This window comes from Salmo salar, chromosome 22 (assembly GCF_965601325.2).
Source record: "Salmo salar chromosome 22, fSalSal1, whole genome shotgun sequence".
Taxonomy (NCBI): domain Eukaryota; kingdom Metazoa; phylum Chordata; class Actinopteri; order Salmoniformes; family Salmonidae; genus Salmo; species Salmo salar.
Genome location: NC_138312.1, coordinates 27,349,476 through 27,371,784, shown reverse-complemented (window position 1 = coordinate 27,371,784; position 22,309 = coordinate 27,349,476).

Here is a 22,309-nt window from a genome sequence, read left to right as displayed (position 1 = left end):
TTGCCAGTGTGTTGTGTCAGTGTTGGCTGTGTGTTGTATTAGTGTTGCCAGTGTTTTGTGTCACTGTTGGCTGTGTGTTGCCAGTGTGTTGTGTCACTGTTGGCAGTGTGTTGTGTCAGTGTTGGCTGTGTGTTGTATTAGTGTTGCCAGTGTGTTGTGTCAGTGTTGGCAGTGTGTTGTGTCAGTGTTGGCAGTGTGTTCTGTCAGTGTTGCCAGTGTGTTGTGTCAGTGTTGCCAGTGTGTTGTGTCAGTGTTGCCAGTGTGTTGTGTCAGTGTTGCCAGTGTGTTGTGTCAGTGTTGCCAGTGTGTTGTGTCAGTGTTGCCAGTGTGTTGTGTCAGTGTTGCCAGTGTGTTGTGTCAGTGTTGCCAGTGTGTTGTGTCAGTGTTGCCAGTGTGTTGTGTCAGTGTTGCCAGTGTGTTGTGTCTTTGTTGGCAGTGTGTTGTGTCTTTGTTGGCTGTGTGTTGTATTAGTGTTGCCAGTGTGTTGTGTCAGTGTTGGCTGTGTGTTGTATTAGTGTTGCCAGTGTTTTGTGTCACTGTTGGCTGTGTGTTGCCAGTGTGTTGTGTCACTGTTGGCAGTGTGTTGTGTCAGTGTTGGCTGTGTGTTGTATTAGTGTTGCCAGTGTATTGTGTCACTGTTGGCTGTGTGTTGCCAGTGTGTTGTGTCACTGTTGGCAGTGTGTTGTGTCAGTGTTGGCTGTGTGTTGTATTAGTGTTGCCAGTGTGTTGTGTCAGTGTTGGCAGTGTGTTGTGTCAGTGTTGGCAGTGTGTTGTGTCTTTGTTGGCAGTGTGTTGTGTCAGTGTTGGCATTGTGTTGTGTCAGTGTTGGCAGTGTGTTGCCAGTGTGTTGTGTCTTTGTTGGCAGTGTGTTGTGTCTTTGTTGGCAGTGTGTTGTGTCAGTGTTGGCAGTGTGTTGTGTCTTTGTTGGCAGTGTGTTGTGTCAGTGTTGGCAGTGTGTTGTGTCTTTGTTGGCAGTGTGTTGCCAGTGTGTTGTGTCTTTGTTGGCAGTGTGTTGTGTCAGTGTTGGCAGTGTGTTGTGTCAGTGTTGGCTGTGTGTTGTATTAGTGTTGCCAGTGTGTTGTGTCAGTGTTGGCAGTGTGTTGTGTCAGTGTTGGCATTGTGTTGTGTCTTTGTTGCCAGTGTGTTGCCAGTGTGTTGTGTCTTTGTTGGCAGTATGTTGTGTCTTTGTTGGCAGTGTGTTGTGTCAGTGTTGGCAGTGTGTTGTGTCTTTGTTGGCAGTGTGTTGCCAGTGTGTTGTGTCTTTGTTGGCAGTGTGTTGTGTCAGTGTTGGCAGTGTGTTGTGTCTTTGTTGGCAGTGTGTTGTGTCTTTGTTGGCAGTGTGTTGTGTCAGTGTTGGCAGTGTGTTGTGTCTTTGTTGGCAGTGTGTTGTGTCTTTGTTGGCACACACGCTCACACTTTAGCTGCCTGCTCTGTAATCAAGCAATGATGACGATCCGCTGTTTTGACTTTCTGTATCTGATTCATCCCTCTATCTCTCTGAAAACAAACACACACATGAACGCACAGCCTCCTCTGGGCCACTACTCTGTCATTTACCCCCTTTCATGTCTGAACATGGTTCTGTTGGGCTCCCGAGTGGTACAGCGGTCTAAGGCACTGCATTTCAGTGCTAGAGGCGTCACTACAGACACCCTGGTTCAAATCCAGGCTGCATCACAACCGGCTGTGATTGGGAGTCCCATAGGGCGGCACACAATTGGCCCAGCATCGTCTGGATTTGGCTTGTGTAGGCCGTCATTGCAAATAAGAATTTGTTCTTAACTGACTTGCCTAGTTAAATAAAGGTTATATAAAAATATATATATCAATATCCCTCACCTATTTCAGAGTTCACTTTCTCTCTCATCTACTGCTGCTAGACCCCTTACACACTACCATCCATCTGCACACTACATTCTCCTACACACTACACTCCCCCTACACACTACAACACACTACACTCACCTTACACACTACACTCCCCCTACACACTCCCCCTACACACTCCTCTACACACTACACTCCCCCTACACAACCCCCAACACACTAGACTCCCTCTACACACTACACTCCCCCTACACACTCCCCTACACACTACAACCCCCTACACACTACACTCCCCCTACACACAACACTCCTCTACACACTACACTCCACCTACACACTACACTCCCCCTACACACTACACTCCCCTTCCCCCTACACACTACACTCACCCTACACACTACACTCCCCTACACACTACACTCCTCTACACACTACACTCCCCCTACACACTACACTCCCCTACACTCCACAACCCCCTACACACTCCCCATACACACTACACTCCCCCTACACACTCCCCTACACACTACAACCCCCTACACACTACACTCACACTCCTCTACACACTACACTCCCCTACACACTACACTCCCCCTACACACTCCCCATACACACTACACTCCCCCTACACACTCCCCTACACACTACAACCCCCTACACACTACACTCCCCCACACACTACACTCCCCCTACAGACTACAACCCCCTACACACTACAACCCCCTACACACTACACTCCCCCTACACACTACACTCCCCCTACACACTACACTCCCCTACACACTACACTCCCCTACACACTACACTCCCTCTACACACTACACTCCCCCTACACAATCCCCTACACACTACACTCCCCCTACACACTCCCCTACACACTACAACCCCCTACACACTGCACTCCCCTACACACTACACTCCCCTACACACTACAACCCCCTACACACTACACTCCCCTACACACTACACTCCCCCTACACACTCCCCTACACACTACAACCCACTACACACTACACTCCCCTACACACTACACTCCCCCTACACACTACACTCCCCCTATACACTACAACCCCCTACAAACTACACTCCCCCTACACACTACACTCCCCCCAACACACTACCACCCCCTACACACTACACTCCCCCTACACACTACAACCCCCTACACACTACACTCCCCCTACACAATCCTCTACACACTACACTCCCCCTACACACTCCTCTACACACTACACTCCCCCTACACACTACACTCCCCCTTCACACTCTACACACTACACTCCCCCTACACACTCCTCTACACACTACACTCCCCCTACACACTACACTCCCTTACACACTACACTCCCCTACACACTACACTCCCTCTACACACTACACTCCCCCTACACAATCCCCTACACACTACACTCCCCCTACACACTACACTCCCCCTACACACTCCCCTACACACTACAACCCCCTATACACTACACTCCCACTACACACTCCCCTACACACTACAACCCCCTACACACTAAACTCCCCCTACACACTACAACCCCCTACACACTACACTCCCCCTACACACTACACCCCCCTACACACTACACTCCCCCTACACACTCCCCTACACACTACACTCCCCCTACACACTACACTCCCCCTACATACTACACTCCCCCTACACACTACACTCCCCCTACACACTACAACCCCCTACACACTACACTCCCCCTACACACTACACTCCCCCTACACACTACACTCCCCCTACACACTACACTCCCCTACACACTACACTCCCCCTACACACTCCCCTACACACTACAACCCCCTACACACTACACTCCCCCTACACACTACAACCCCCTACACACTACACTCCCACAACACACTACAACCCCCTACACACTACACTCCCCCTACACACTACACTCCCCTACACACTACACTCCCCCTACACACTACACTCCCCTACACACTACACTCCCCTACACACTACACTCCTCTACACACTACACTCTTCTACACACTACACTCCCCCTACACACTACACTCCCCCTACACACTACAACCCCCTACACACTGCACTCCCCTACACACTACACTCCCCCTACACACTACAACCCCCTACACACTACACTCCCCCTACACACTACACTCCCCTACACACTACACTCCTCTACACATTACACTCCTCTACACACTACACTCCCCCTACACACTACACTCCCCCTACACACTACACTCCCCCTACACACTCCCCTACACACTACAACCCACTACACACTACACTCCCCTACACACTACACTCCCCCTACACACTACACTCACCCTACACACTACACTCCTGTAAACACTACACTCCTCTACACACTACACTCCTCTACACACTACACACCCCCTACGCACTACAACCCCCTACACACTACACTCCCCCTACACACTACACTCCCCCTACACACTCCCCTACACACTATACTCCCCCTACACACTACACTCCCCCTACACACTACACTCCCCTACACACTACACTCCCCCTACACACTACACTCCCCCTACACACTCCCCTGCACACTACACTCCCCCTACACACTCCCCTACACACTACACTCCCCCTACACACTACACTCCCCCTACACACTACAACCCCCTACACACTACACTCCCCCTACACGCTACACTCCCCCTACACACTACAACCCCCTACACACTACACTCCCCCTACACACTACACTCCCCCTACACACTACATCCCCCTACACACTACACTCCCCCTACACACTCCCCTACACACTACACTCCCCCTACACACTACACTCCCCCTACACACTACAACCCCCTACACACAACACTCCCCTTACACACTACACTCCCCCTACACACTACACTCCCCCTACACACTAAAACCCCCCTACACACTACACTCCCCCTACACACTACACTCCCCCTACACACTACACTCCCCCTACACACTACAACCCCCTACACACTACACTCCCCCTACACACTCCCCTACACACTACACTCCCCCTACACACTACACTCCCCCTACACACTACAACCCCCTACACACTACACTCCCCTTACACACTACACTCCCCCTACACACTACACTCCCCCTACACACTAAAACCCCCCTACACACTACACTCCCCCTACACACTACAACCCGCTACACACTACACTCCCCCTACACACTCCCCTACACACTACACTCCCCTACACACTACACTCCTCTACACACTACACTCCCCCTACACACTACACTCCCCCTACACACTACAAACCCCTACACACTACACTCCCCCTACACACTACACTCCCCCTACACACTACACTCCCCCTACACACTACAACCCCCTACGCACTACACTCCCCCTACACACTACACTCCCCCAACACACTACACTCCCCCTACACACTACAACCCCCTACACACTACACTCCCCCTACACACTACACTCCCCCTACACACTACACTCCCCCTACACACTACACTCCCCCTACACACTACACCCCCCTCACACACACCCCCTACACACTACACCCCCCTACACACTACACTCCCCCTACACACTACACTCCCCCTACACACTACACTCCCCCTACACACTACACCCCCCTACACACCCCCCTACACTACACCCCTACACACTACACCCCCCTACACACTACACTCCCCCTACACACTACACCCCCCTACACACTACACTCCCCCTACACACTACACCCCCTACACACTACACTCCCCCTACACACTACAACCCCCTACACACTACACTCCCCCTACACACTACACCCCCCTACACACTACACTCCCCCTACACACTACACCCCCCTACACACTACACTCCCCCTACACACTACACTCCCCCTACACACTACACTCCCCCTACACACTACACTCCCCTACACACTACAACCCCCTACACACTACACTCCCCCTACACACTACACCCCCTACACACTACACTCCCCCTACACACTCCCCTACACACTACACCCCCTACACACTACACTCCCCCTACACACTACACTCCCCCTACACACTACACTCCCCTACACACTACACCCCCTACACACTACACTCCCCCTACACACTACACTCCCCTACACACTACACTCCCCCTACACACTACACTCCCCTACACACTACACTCCCCCTACACACTACACTCCCCCTACACACTACAACCCCCTACACACTACACTCCCCCTACACACTACACTCCCCCTACACACTACAACCCCCTACACACTACACTCCCCCTACACACTACACTCCCCTACACACTACACTCCCCCTACACACTACACTCCCCTACACACTACACTCCTCTACACACTACACTCCTCTACACACTACACTCCCCTACACACTACACTCCCCTTACACACTCCCCTACACACTACAACCCCCTACACACTGCACTCCCCTACACACTACACTCCCCCTACACACTACAACCCCCTACACACTACACTCCCCCTACACACTACACTCCCCTACACACTACACTCCTCTACACATTACACTCCTCTACACAGTACACTCCCCCTACACACTACACTCCCCTACACACTACACTCCCCCTACACACTCCCCTACACACTACAACCCACTACACACTACACTCCCCTACACACTACACTCCCCCTACACACTACACTCACCCTACACACTACACTCCTGTAAACACTACACTCCTCTACACACTACACTCCTCTACACACTACACACCCCCTACGCACTACAACCCCCTACACACTACACTCCCCTACACACTACACTCCCCCTACACACTCCCCTACACACTATACTCCCCCTACACACTACACTCCCCCTACACACTACACTCCCCTACACACTCCCCTACACACTACACCCCCTACACATACACTCCCTACACACTACACTCCCTACACACTACACTCCCCCTACACACTACACTCCCCCTACACTCCCCCTACACACTACATCCCCCTACACACTACACTCCCCCACACACTCCCCTACACACTACACTCCCCCTACACACTACACTCCCCTACACACTACACTCCCCACCTACACCCCCACCCTCCCCCCTACACACTACACTCCCCCTACACACTACACTCCCCCTACACACTACACTCCCACCTCCCCTACACACTACCCCCTACACACTACACTCCCCCTACACACTACACTCCCCTACACACTACACTCCTCCCTACACACTTACAACTCCTCCCTACACACTACACCCCCTACACACTACACTCCCCCTACACACTACACTCCCCCTACACACTACACTCCCCCTACACACTACAACCCCCTACACACTACACTCCCCCTACACACTACACTCCCCCTACACACTACACTCCCCCTACACACTACAACCCCCTACACACTACACTCCCCCTACACACTACACTCCCCCTACACACTACACTCCCCCTACACACTACACTCCCCCTACACACTACACTCCCCCTACACACTACACTCCCCCTACACACTACACTCCCCCTACACACTACACTCCCCCTACACACTACACTCCCCCTACACACTACACTCCCCCTACACACTACACTCCCCCTACACACTACACTCCCCTACACACTACACTCCCCCTACACACACAACCCCTACACACTACACTCCCCCTACACACTACACTCCCCCTACACACTACACTCCCCCTACACACTACACATCCCCCTACACACTACACTACCCCTCTACACACTCCCCTACACACTACAACCCCCTACACACTACACTCCCCCTACACACTACACTCCCCCTACACACTACAACCCCCTACCACTCAACCCCCTACACACTACACTCCCCCTACACACTACACTCCCCTACACACTACACTCCCTACACATTACACTCCCTACACATACACTCCCCCTACACACTACACTCCCCTACACACTACACTCCCCCTACACACTCCCCTACACACTACAACCCACTACACACTACACTCCCCTACACACTACACTCCCCCTACACACTACACTCACCCTACACACTACACTCCTGTAAACACTACACTCCTCTACACACTACACTCCTCTACACACTACACACCCCCTACGCACTACAACCCCCTACACACTACACTCCCCTACACACTACACTCCCCCTACACACTCCCCTAAACACTATACTCCCCCTACACACTACACTCCCCCTACACACTACACTCCCCCTACACACTCCCCTACACACTACACTCCCCCTACACACTACACCCCCCTACACACTACACTCCCCCTACACACTACACTCCCCCTACACACTACACTCCCCCTACACACTCCCCTACACACTACACCCCCTACACACTACACTCCCCCTACACACTACACTCCCCCTACACACTACACTCCCCCTACACACTCCCCTACACACTACACTCCCCCTACACACTACACTCCCCCTACACACTACACTCCCCCTACACACTACACTCCCCTACACACTACACTCCCCTACACACTACACTCCCCCTACACACTACACTCCCCCTACACACTACACTCCCCCTACACACTACACTCCCCCTACACACTACACTCCCCCTACACACTACACTCCCCCTACACACTACAACCCCCTACACACTACACTCCCCCTACACACTACACTCCCCCTACACACTACACTCCCCCTACACACTACACCCCCTACACACTACACTCCCCCTACACACTACACTCCCCCTACACACTACACTCCCCCTACACACTCCCCTACACACTACACTCCCCCTACACACTACATCCCCCTACACACTACACTCCCCCTACACACTCCCCTACACACTACACTCCCCTACACACTACACTCCCCTACACACTACACTCCCCCTACACACTACACTCCCCCTACACACTACACTCCCCCTACACACTACACTCCCCCTACACACTACACTCCCCCTACACACTACATCCCCCTACACACTACACTCCCCCTACACACTACACTCCCCCTACACACTACACTCCCCCTACACACTACACTCCCCCTACACACTACAACCCCCTACACACTACACTCCCCCTACACACTACACTCCCCCTACACACTACACTCCCCCTACACACTACAACCCCCTACACACTACACTCCCCCTACACACTACACTCCCCCTACACACTACACTCCCCCTACACACTACACTCCCCCTACACACTACACTCCCCTACACACTACAACCCCCTACACACTACACTCCCCCTACACACTACACTCCCCCTACACACTACACACCCCCTACACACTACACTCCCCCTACACACTACACCCCCCTACACACTACATCCCCCTACACATACATCCCTACACACTACACTCCCCCTACACACTCCTCTACACTCCCCCTACACACTCCCCCTACACACTACACTCCCCTACACACTACACTCCCCTACACACTACACTCCCCTACACACTACACTCCCCCTACACACTACACTCCCCTACACACTACACTCCCCTACACACTACACCCCCTACACACTACACTCCCCCTACACACTACACTCCCCCTACACACTACACTCCCCCTACACACTACACTCCCCCTACACACTCCCCTACACACTACACTCCCCCTACACACTACACTCCCCCTACACACTACACTCCCCCTACACACTCCCCTACACACTACACCCCCTACACACTACACTCCCCCTACACACTACACTCCCCCTACACACTACACCCCCCTACACACTACACTCCCCCTACACACTACAACCCCCTACACACTACACTCCCCCTACACACTACACTCCCCCTACACACTACAACCCCCTACACACTACACTCCCCCTACACACTACACTCCCCCAACACACTACACCCCTACACACTACACTCCCCCTACACACTACACTCCCCCTACACACTACACTCCCCCTACACACTACAACCCCCTACACACTACACTCCCCCTACACACTACACTCCCCCTACACACTCCTCTACACACTACACTCCCCCTACACACTCCTCTACACACTACACTCCCCCTACACACTACACTCCCCCTACACACTCTACACACTACACTCCCCCTACACACTCCTCTACACACTACACTCCCCCTACACACTACACTCCCCTACACACTACACTCCCCTACACACTACACTCCCCTACACACTACACTCCCCTACACACTACACTCCCCCTACACACTACACTCCCCTACACACTACACTCCCCCTACACACTACACTCCCCCTACACACTACACTCCCCCTACACACTACACTCCCCCTACACACTCCCCTACACACTACAACCCCCTACACACTACACTCCCCCTACACACTACACTCCCCCTACACACTACACTCCCCCTACACACTACACTCCCCTACACACTACACTCCCCCTACACACTACACTCCCCTACACACTACACTCCCCCTACACACTACACTCCCCCTACACACTCCCCCTACACACTACACTCCCCCTACACACTACACTCCCCTACACACTACACTCCCCCTACACACTACAACCCCCTACACACTACACTCCCCCTACACACTACACTCCCCCTACACACTACACTCCCCCTACACACTACACTCCCCCTACACACTACAACCCCCTACACACTACACTCCCCCTACACACTACAACCCCCTACACACTACACTCCCCTACACACTACACTCCCCCTACACACTACACTCCCCCTACACACTACACTCCCCTACACACTACACCCCCTACACACTACACTCCCCCTACACACTACACTCCCCTACACACTACACTCCCCCTACACACTACACCCCCTACACACTACACTCCCCCTACACACTACACTCCCCTACACACTACACTCCCCCTACACACTACACTCCCCCTACACACTACACTCCCCCTACACACTACACTCCCCCTACACACTACACCCCTACACACTACACTCCCCTACACACTACACTCCCTACACACTACAACCCCCTACACACTACACTCCCCCTACACACTACACTCCCCCTACACACTACACTCCCCCTACACACTACACTCCCCCTACACACTACACTCCCCCTACACACTACACTCCCCCTACACACTCCCCTACACACTACACTCCCCTACACACTACACCCCCTACACACTACACTCCCCCTACACACTACACTCCCCCTACACACTACACCCCCCTACACACTACACTCCCCCTACACACTACACTCCCCCTACACACTACACCCCCTACACACTACACTCCCCTACACACTACACTCCCCTACACACTACACTCCCCCTACACACTACACTCCCCCTACACACTACACTCCCCCTACACACTCCTCCTACACACTACACTCCCCCTACACACTCCTCTACACACTACACTCCCCCTACACACTACACTCCCCCTACACACTACACTCCCCCTACACACTCCCTACACACTACACCCCCTACACACTACACTCCCCTACACACTACACTCCCCCTACACACTACACTCCCCCTACACACTACACTCCCCCTACACACTACAACCCCCTACACACTACACTCCCCTACACACTACACTCCCCCTACACACTACACTCCCCCTACACACTACACTCCCCTACACACTACACTCCCCTACACACTACACTCCCTACACACTACACTCCCCCTACACACTACAACCCCCTACACACTACACTCCCCCTACACACTACACTCCCCCTACACACTACACTCCCCCTACACACTACACTCCCCCTACACACTACACTCCCCTACACACCCCCTACACACTACACTCCCCCTACACACTACACCCCCCTACACACTACACTCCCCTACACACTACACTCCCCCTACACACTACACTCCCCCTACACACTACACTCCCCCTACACACTACACCCCTAACACTACACCCCCTACACACTACACTCCCCCTACACACTACACTCCCCTACACACTACACTCCCCCTACACACTACACCCCCTACACACTACAACCCACTACACACTACACTCCCCTACACACTACACTCCCCCTACACACTACACTCACCCTACACACTACACTCCTGTAAACACTACACTCCTCTACACACTACACTCCTCTACACACTACACACCCCCTACGCACTACAACCCCCTACACACTACACTCCCCTACACACTACACTCCCCCTACACACTCCCCTAACACTATACTCCCCCTACACACTACACTCCCCCTACACACTACACTCCCCCTACACACTCCCCTACACACTACACTCCCCCTACACACTACACCCCCCTACACACTACACTCCCCCTACACACTACACTCCCCCTACACACTACACCCCTACACACTACACCCCCTACACACTACACCCCCTACACACTACACCCCCTACACACTACACTCCCCCTACACACTACACCCCCTACACACTACACTCCCCCTACACACTCCCCTACACACTACACTCCCCCTACACACTACACCCCCTACACACTACACTCCCCTACACACTACACCCCCTACACACCTCCTACACACTACACCCCTACACACTACACTCCCCTACACACTACACTCCCCCTACACACTACACTCCCCCTACACACTACACCCCCTACACACTACACTCCCCCTACACACTACACTCCCTACACACTACACTCCCCTACACACTACACTCCCCCTACACACTACACTCCCCCTACACACTACACTCCCCCTACACACTCCCCTACACACTACACTCCCCCTACACACTACACTCCCCTACACACTACACTCCCCCTACACACTACACTCCCCTACACACTACACTCCCCTACACACTACACCCCCTACACACTACACTCCCCTACACACTACACTCCCCCTACACACTACACTCCCCCTACACACTACACTCCCCCTACACACTACACTCCCCCTACACACTACACTCCCCCTACACACTACACCCTACACACTACACTCCCCCTACACACTACACTCCCCCTACACACTACACTCCCCCTACACACTACACTCCCCCTACACACTACAACCCCCTACACACTACACTCCCCCTACACACTACACTCCCCCTACACACTACAACCCCCTACACACTACACTCCCCCTACACACTACACTCCCCCTACACACTACACTCCCCCTACACACTACAATCCCCCTACACACTACAACCCCCTACACACTACACTCCCCCTACACACTACACTCCCCCTACACACTACACTCCCCCTACACACTACAACCCCCCTACACACTACACTCCCCCTACACACTACAACCCCCTACACACTACACTCCCCCTACACACTACACTCCCCCTACACACTACAACCCCCTACAAACTACACTCCCCCTACACACTACACTCCCCCCAACACACTACCACCCCCTACACACTACACTCCCCCTACACACTACACTCCCCCTACACACTACACTCCCCCTACACACTACACCCCCCTACACACTACACTCCCCCTACACACTACACTCCCCCTACACAATCCTCTACACACTACACTCCCCCTACACACTCCTCTACACACTACACTCCCCCTACACACTACACTCCCCCTTCACACTCTACACACTACACTCCCCCTACACACTCCTCTACACACTACACTCCCCCTACACACTACACTCCCCTACACACTACACTCCCCTACACACTACACTCCCCTACACACTACACTCCCTCTACACACTACACTCCCCCTACACAATCCCCTACACACTACACTCCCCCTACACACTACACTCCCCCTACACACTACACTCCCCCTACACACTACACTCCCCCTACACAGTCCCCTACACACTACAACCCCCTACACACTACACTCCCACTACACACTCCCGTACACACTACAACCCCCTACACACTAAACTCCCCCTACACACTACACTCCCCCTACACACTACACTCCCCCTACACACTACACTCCCCTACACACTACACTCCTCCACACATTACACTCCTCTACACACTACACTCCCCCTACACACTACACTCCCCCTACACACTACACTCCCCCTACACAATACACTCCCCTACACACTACACTCCACCTACACACCACAACCCCCTACACAATACACTCCCCCTACACACTACACTCCCCCTACACACTACAACCCCCTACACACTACACTCCCCCTACACACTACACTCCCCCTACACACTACAACACCCTACACACTACACTCCCCCTACACACTACAACCCCCTACACACTACACTCCCCCTACACACTACACTCCCCCTACACACTACAACCCCCTACAAACTACACTCCCCCTACACACTACACTCCCCCCAACACACTACCACCCCCTACACACTACACTCCCCCTACACACTACACTCCCCCTACACACTACACTCCCCCTACACACTACACCCCCCTACACACTACACTCCCCCTACACACTACACTCCCCCTACACAATCCTCTACACACTACACTCCCCCTACACACTCCTCTACACACTACACTCCCCCTACACACTACACTCCCCCTTCACACTCTACACACTACACTCCCCCTACACACTCCTCTACACACTACACTCCCCCTACACACTACACTCCCCTACACACTACACTCCCCTACACACTACACTCCCCTACACACTACACTCCCTCTACACACTACACTCCCCCTACACAATCCCCTACACACTACACTCCCCCTACACACTACACTCCCCCTACACACTACACTCCCCCTACACACTACACTCCCCCTACACAGTCCCCTACACACTACAACCCCCTACACACTACACTCCCACTACACACTCCCGTACACACTACAACCCCCTACACACTAAACTCCCCCTACACACTACACTCCCCCTACACACTACACTCCCCCTACACACTACACTCCCCTACACACTACACTCCTCCACACATTACACTCCTCTACACACTACACTCCCCCTACACACTACACTCCCCCTACACACTACACTCCCCCTACACAATACACTCCCCCTACACACTACACTCCACCTACACACTACAACCCCCTACACAATACACTCCCCCTACACACTACACTCCCCCTACACACTACAACCCCCTACACACTACACTCCCCCTACACACTACACTCCCCCTACACACTACAACACCCTACACACTACACTCCCCCTACACACTACAACCCCCTACACACTACACTCACCCTACACACTACAATCCCCCTACACACTACAACCCCCTACACACTACACTCCCCCTACACACTACAACCCCCTACACACTACACTCCCCCTACACACTACACTCCCCCTACACACTACACTCCCCCTACACACTCCCCTACACACTACACTCCCCCTACACACTACACTCCCCTACACACTACACTCCTCCACACATTACACTCCTCCTACACACTACACTCCCCCTACACACTACACTCCCCCTACACACTACACTCCCCCTACACACTACACTCCCCCTACACACTACAACCCCCTACACACTACACTCCCCCTACACACTACACTCCCCCTACACACTACAACCCCCTACACACTACACTCCCCCTACACACTACACTCCCCCTACACACTACACTCCCCCTACACACTACAATCCCCCTACACACTACAACCCCCTACACACTACACTCCCCCTACACACTACACTCCCCCTACACACTACACTCCCCCTACACACTACAACCCCCCTACACACTACACTCCCCCTACACACTACAACCCCCTACACACTACACTCCCCCTACACACTACACTCCCCCTACACACTACCACCCCCTACACACTACACTCCCCCTACACACTACACTCCCCCTACACACTACACTCCCCCTACACACTACACCCCCTACACACTACACTCCCCCTACACACTACACTCCCCCTACACAATCCTCTACACACTACACTCCCCCTACACACTCATCTACACACTACAACCCCCTACACACTACACTCCCCCTTCACACTCTACACACTACACTCCCCCTACACACTCCTCTACACACTACACTCCCCCTACACACTACACTCCCCTACACACTACACTCCCCTACACACTCCACTCCCCTACACACTACACTCCCTCTACACACTACACTCCCCCTACACAATCCCCTACACAATCCCCTACACACTACACTCCCCCTACACACTACACTCCCCCTACACACTACACTCCCCCTACACACTTTACACTCAACCTACACACTACACTCCCCTACACACTACACTCCCCCTACACACTACACTCCCCCTACACACTACACTCCCCCTACACACTACACTCCCCCTACACACTACACTCCCCTACACACTACACTCCTCCACACATTACACTCCTCTACACACTACACTCCCCCTACACACTACACTCCCCCTACACACTACACTCCCCCTACACAATACACTCCCCCTACACACTACACTCCACCTACACACTACAACCCCCTACACACTACACTCCCCCTACACACTACACTCCCCCTACACACTACAACCCCCTACACACTACACTCCCCCTACACACTACACTCCCCCTACACACTACAACCCCCTACACACTACACTCCCCCTACACACTACACCCCCTACACACTACACTCCCCTACACACTACACTCCTCTACACACTACACTCCCCCTACACACTACACTCCCCCTACACACTACACTCCCCCTACACACTCCCCTACACACTACAACCCACTACACACTACACTCCCCTACACACTACACTCCCCCTACACACTACACTCACCCTACACACTACACTCCTGTAAACACTACACTCCTCTACACACTACACTCCTCTACACACTACACACCCCCTACGCACTACAACCCCCTACACACTACACTCCCCTACACACTACACTCCCCCTACACACTCCCCTAAACACTATACTCCCCCTACACACTACACTCCCCCTACACACTACACTCCCCCTACACACTCCCCTACACACTACACTCCCCCTACACACTACACCCCCCTACACACTACACTCCCCCTACACACTACACTCCCCCTACACACTACACTCCCCCTACACACTAAACCCCCCTACACACTACACTCCCCCTACACACTACATCCCCCTACACACTACACTCCCCCTACACACTACACTCCCCCTACACACCCCCTACACACTCCCCTACACACTACACTCCCCTACACACTACACTCCCCTACACACTACACTCCCCCTACACACTACACTCCCCCTACACACTACACTCCCCCTACACACTACACTCCCCCTACACACTACAACCCCCTACACACTACACTCCCCCTACACACTACACTCCCCCTACACACTACACTCCCCCTACACACTACACTCCCCTACACACTACACTCCCCCTACACACTACACTCCCCTACACACTACACTCCCCCTACACACTACACTCCCCTACACACTACACTCCCCCTACACACTACACTCCCCCTACACACTACACTCCCCCTACACACTACACTCCCCCTACACAATCCCCTACACACTACACCCCCTACACACTACACCCCCCTACACACTACACTCCCCTACACACTACAACCCCCTACACACTACACTCCCCCTACACACTACACCCCCCTACACACTACACTCCCCCTACACACTACACTCCCCCTACACACTACACTCCCCCTACACACTCCCCTACACACTACACCCCCTACACACTACACTCCCCCTACACACTACACCCCCTACACACTACACTCCCCTACACACTACACTCCCCCTACACACTCCCCTACACACTACACCCCTACACACTACACTCCCCTACACACTACACTCCCCCTACACAATCCCTACACACTACACTCCCCCTACACACTCCTCTACACACTACACTCCCCCTACACACTACACTCCCCCTTCACACTCTACACACTACACTCCCCCTACACACTCCTCTACACACTACACTCCCCCTACACACTACACTCCCCTACACACTACACTCCCCTACACACTACACTCCCCTACACACTACACTCCCCTACACACTACACTCCCCCTACACAATCCCCTACACACTACACTCCCCCTACACACTACACTCCCCCTACACACTACACTCCCCCTACACACTACACTCCCCCTACACACTACACTCCCCCTACACACTCCCCTACACTACCCCCCTACACACTACACTCCCCCTACACACTACACTCCCCCTACACACTACACCTACACCCCCTACACACTACACTCCCCCTACACACTACAACCCCCTACACACTACACTCCCCCTACACACTACACTCCCCCTACACACTACAACCCCCTACACACTACACTCCCCCTACACACTACAACCCCCTACACACTACACTCCCCCTACACACTACACCCCCTACACACTACACTCCCCCTACACACTACACTACACACTACACTCCCCTACACACTACACTCCCCCTACACACTACACTCCCCCTACACACTACACTCCCCCTACACACTACACTCCCCCTACACACTACACTCCCCCTACACACTACACTCCCCTACACACTCCCCTACACACTACACTCCCCTACACACTACACTCCCCCTACACACTACACTCCCCCTACACACTACACTCCCCTACACACTACACTCCCCCTACACACTACACTCCCCTACACACTACACTCCCCCTACACACTACACCCCCCTACACACTACACTCCCCCTACACACTACACTCCCCCTACACACTACACCCCCCTACACACTACACTCCCCCTACACACTACAACCCCCTACACACTACACTCCCCCTACACACTACACCCCCCTACACACTACACTCCCCCTACACACTACACCCCCCTACACACTACACTCCCCCTACACACTACACTCCCCTACACACTACACTCCCCTACACACTACACTCCCCCTACACACTACACTCCCCCTACACACTCCCCTACACACTACACCCCCTACACACTACACTCCCCCTACACACTACACTCCCCCTACACACTACAACCCCCTACACACTACACTCCCCCTACACACTACACTCCCCCTACACACTACACCCCCTACACACTACACCCCCTACACACTACACTCCCCCTACACACTACACTCCCCCTACACACTACACTCCCCCTACACACTACACATCCCCCTACACACTACACTCCCCCTACACACTACACTCCCCCTACACACTACACTCCCCCTACACACTACACTCCCTACACACTACACTCCCCTACACACTACACTCCCTCTACACACTACACTACACCCCCTACACACTACACTCCCCCTACACACTACACTCCCCCTACACACTACACTCCCCCTACACACTACACTCCCCTACACACTACACTCCCCCTACACACTACACTCCCCCTACACACTACACTCCCCCTACACACTCCTCTACACACTACACTCCCCCTACACACTACACTCCCCTACACACTACACTCCCCTACACACTACACTCCCCCTACACACTACACTCCCCTACACACTACACTCCCCCTACACACTACACCCCCTACACACTCCCCTACACACTACACTCCCCCTACACACTACACTCCCCCTACACACTACACTCCCCCTACACACTCCCCCTACACACTACACTCCCCCTACACACTACACTCCCCCTACACACTACACTCCCCCTACACACTACACTCCCCCTACACACTACACTCCCCCTACACACTACACTCCCCCTACACACTACACTCCCCCTACACACTACAACCCCCTACACACTACACTCCCCCTACACACTACACTCCCCCTACACACTACACTCCCCCTACACACTACACTCCTACACACTACACTCCCCTACACACTACACTCCCCTACACACTACACTCCCCCTACACACTACACCCCCCTACACACTACACTCCCCTACACACTACACTCCCCCTACACACTCCCCTACACACTAACCCCCTACACACCACCCCCTACACACTACACTCCCCTACACACTACACTCCCCCTACACACTACACTCCCCCTACACACTACACTCCCCCTACACACCCTACACCTACACCCCCTACACACTACACTCCCCCTACACACTACACTCCCCCTACACACTACACTCCCCCTACACACTCTACACCTACACTCCCCCTACACACTACACTCCCCCTACACACTACACTCCCCTACACACTACACTCCCCTACACACTACACTCCCCCTACACACTACACTCCCCTACACACTACACTCCCCCTACACACTACACTCCCCCTACACACTACACTCCCCCTACACACTACACTCCCCCTACACACTACACCCCCCTACACACTACACTCCCCCTACACACTACAACCCCCTACACACTACACTCCCCCTACACACTACACTCCCCCTACACACTACACTCCCCCTACACACTACACTCCCCCTACACACTACACTCCCCCTACACACTACACCCCCTACACACTACACTCCCCCTACACACTACACTCCCCCTACACACTACACTCCCCCTACACACTACACCCCCCTACACACTACACTCCCCCTACACACTACACTCCCCCTACACACTACACTCCCCCTACACACTACACTCCCCCTACACACTACACTCCCCCTACACACTACACTCCCCCTACACACTACACTCCCCTACACACTACACTCCCCCTACACACTACACTCCCCTACACACTACACTCCTCTACACACTACACTCCTCTACACACTACACTCCCCTACACACTACACTCCCCCTACACACTACACTCCCCCTACACACTACAACCCCTACACACTACACTCCCCTACACACTACACTCCCCCTACACACTACACTCCCCCTACACACTACACTCCCCCTACACACTCCCCTACACACTACACCCCTACACACTACACCCCCTACACACTACACTCCCCCTACACACTACACTCCCCCTACACACTACACTCCCCTACACACTACACTCCTCTACACACTACACTCCTCTACACACTACACTCCCCCTACACACTACACTCCCCTTACACACTCCCCTACACACTACAACCCCCTACACACTGCACTCCCCTACACACTACACTCCCCCTACACACTACAACCCCCTACACACTACACTCCCCCTACACACTACACTCCCCTACACACTACACTCCTCTACACATTACACTCCTCTACACACTACACTCCCCCTACACACTACACTCCCCTACACACTACACTCCCCCTACACACTCCCCTACACACTACAACCCACTACACACTACACTCCCCTACACACTACACTCCCCCTACACACTACACTCACCCTACACACTACACTCCTGTAAACACTACACTCCTCTACACACTACACTCCTCTACACACTACACACCCCCTACGCACTACAACCCCCTACACACTACACTCCCCTACACACTACACTCCCCCTACACACTCCCCTAAACACTATACTCCCCCTACACACTACACTCCCCCTACACACTACACTCCCCCTACACACTCCCCTACACACTACACTCCCCCTACACACTACACCCCCCTACACACTACACTCCCCCTACACACTACACTCCCCCTACACACTACACTCCCCCTACACACTAAACCCCCCTACACACTACACTCCCCCTACACACTACATCCCCCTACACACTACACTCCCCCTACACACTCCCCTACACACTACACTCCCCCTACACACTACACTCCCCTACACACTACACTCCCCCTACACACTACACTCCCCTACACACTACACTCCCCCTACACACTACACCCCCCTACACACTACACTCCCCCTACACACTACAACCCCCTACACACTACACTCCCCCTACACACTACACTCCCCCTACACTCACCCCTACACACTCCCCCTACACACTACACTCCCCCACACACTACACCCCCTACACACTACACTCCCCCACACACTACACTCCTACACACTACACTCCCCCTACACACTACACCCCCCTACACACTACACTCCCCCTACACACTACACTCCCCCTACACACTACACCCCCCTACACACTCCTCTACACACTACACTCCCCCTACACACTACACTCCCCCTTCACACTCTACACACTACACTCCCCCTACACACTCCTCTACACACTACACTCCCCCTACACACTACACTCCCCTACACACTACACTCCCCTACACACTACACTCCCCTACACACTACACTCCCCCTACACACTACACTCCCCCTACACAATCCCCTACACACTACACTCCCCCTACACACTACACTCCCCCTACACACTACACTCCCCCTACACACTACACCCCCTACACACTACACTCCCCCTACACACTACACTCCCCCTACACACTACACCCCCTACACACTACCCCCCTACACACTACACTCCCCCTACACACTACACTCCCCCTACACACTACACTCCCT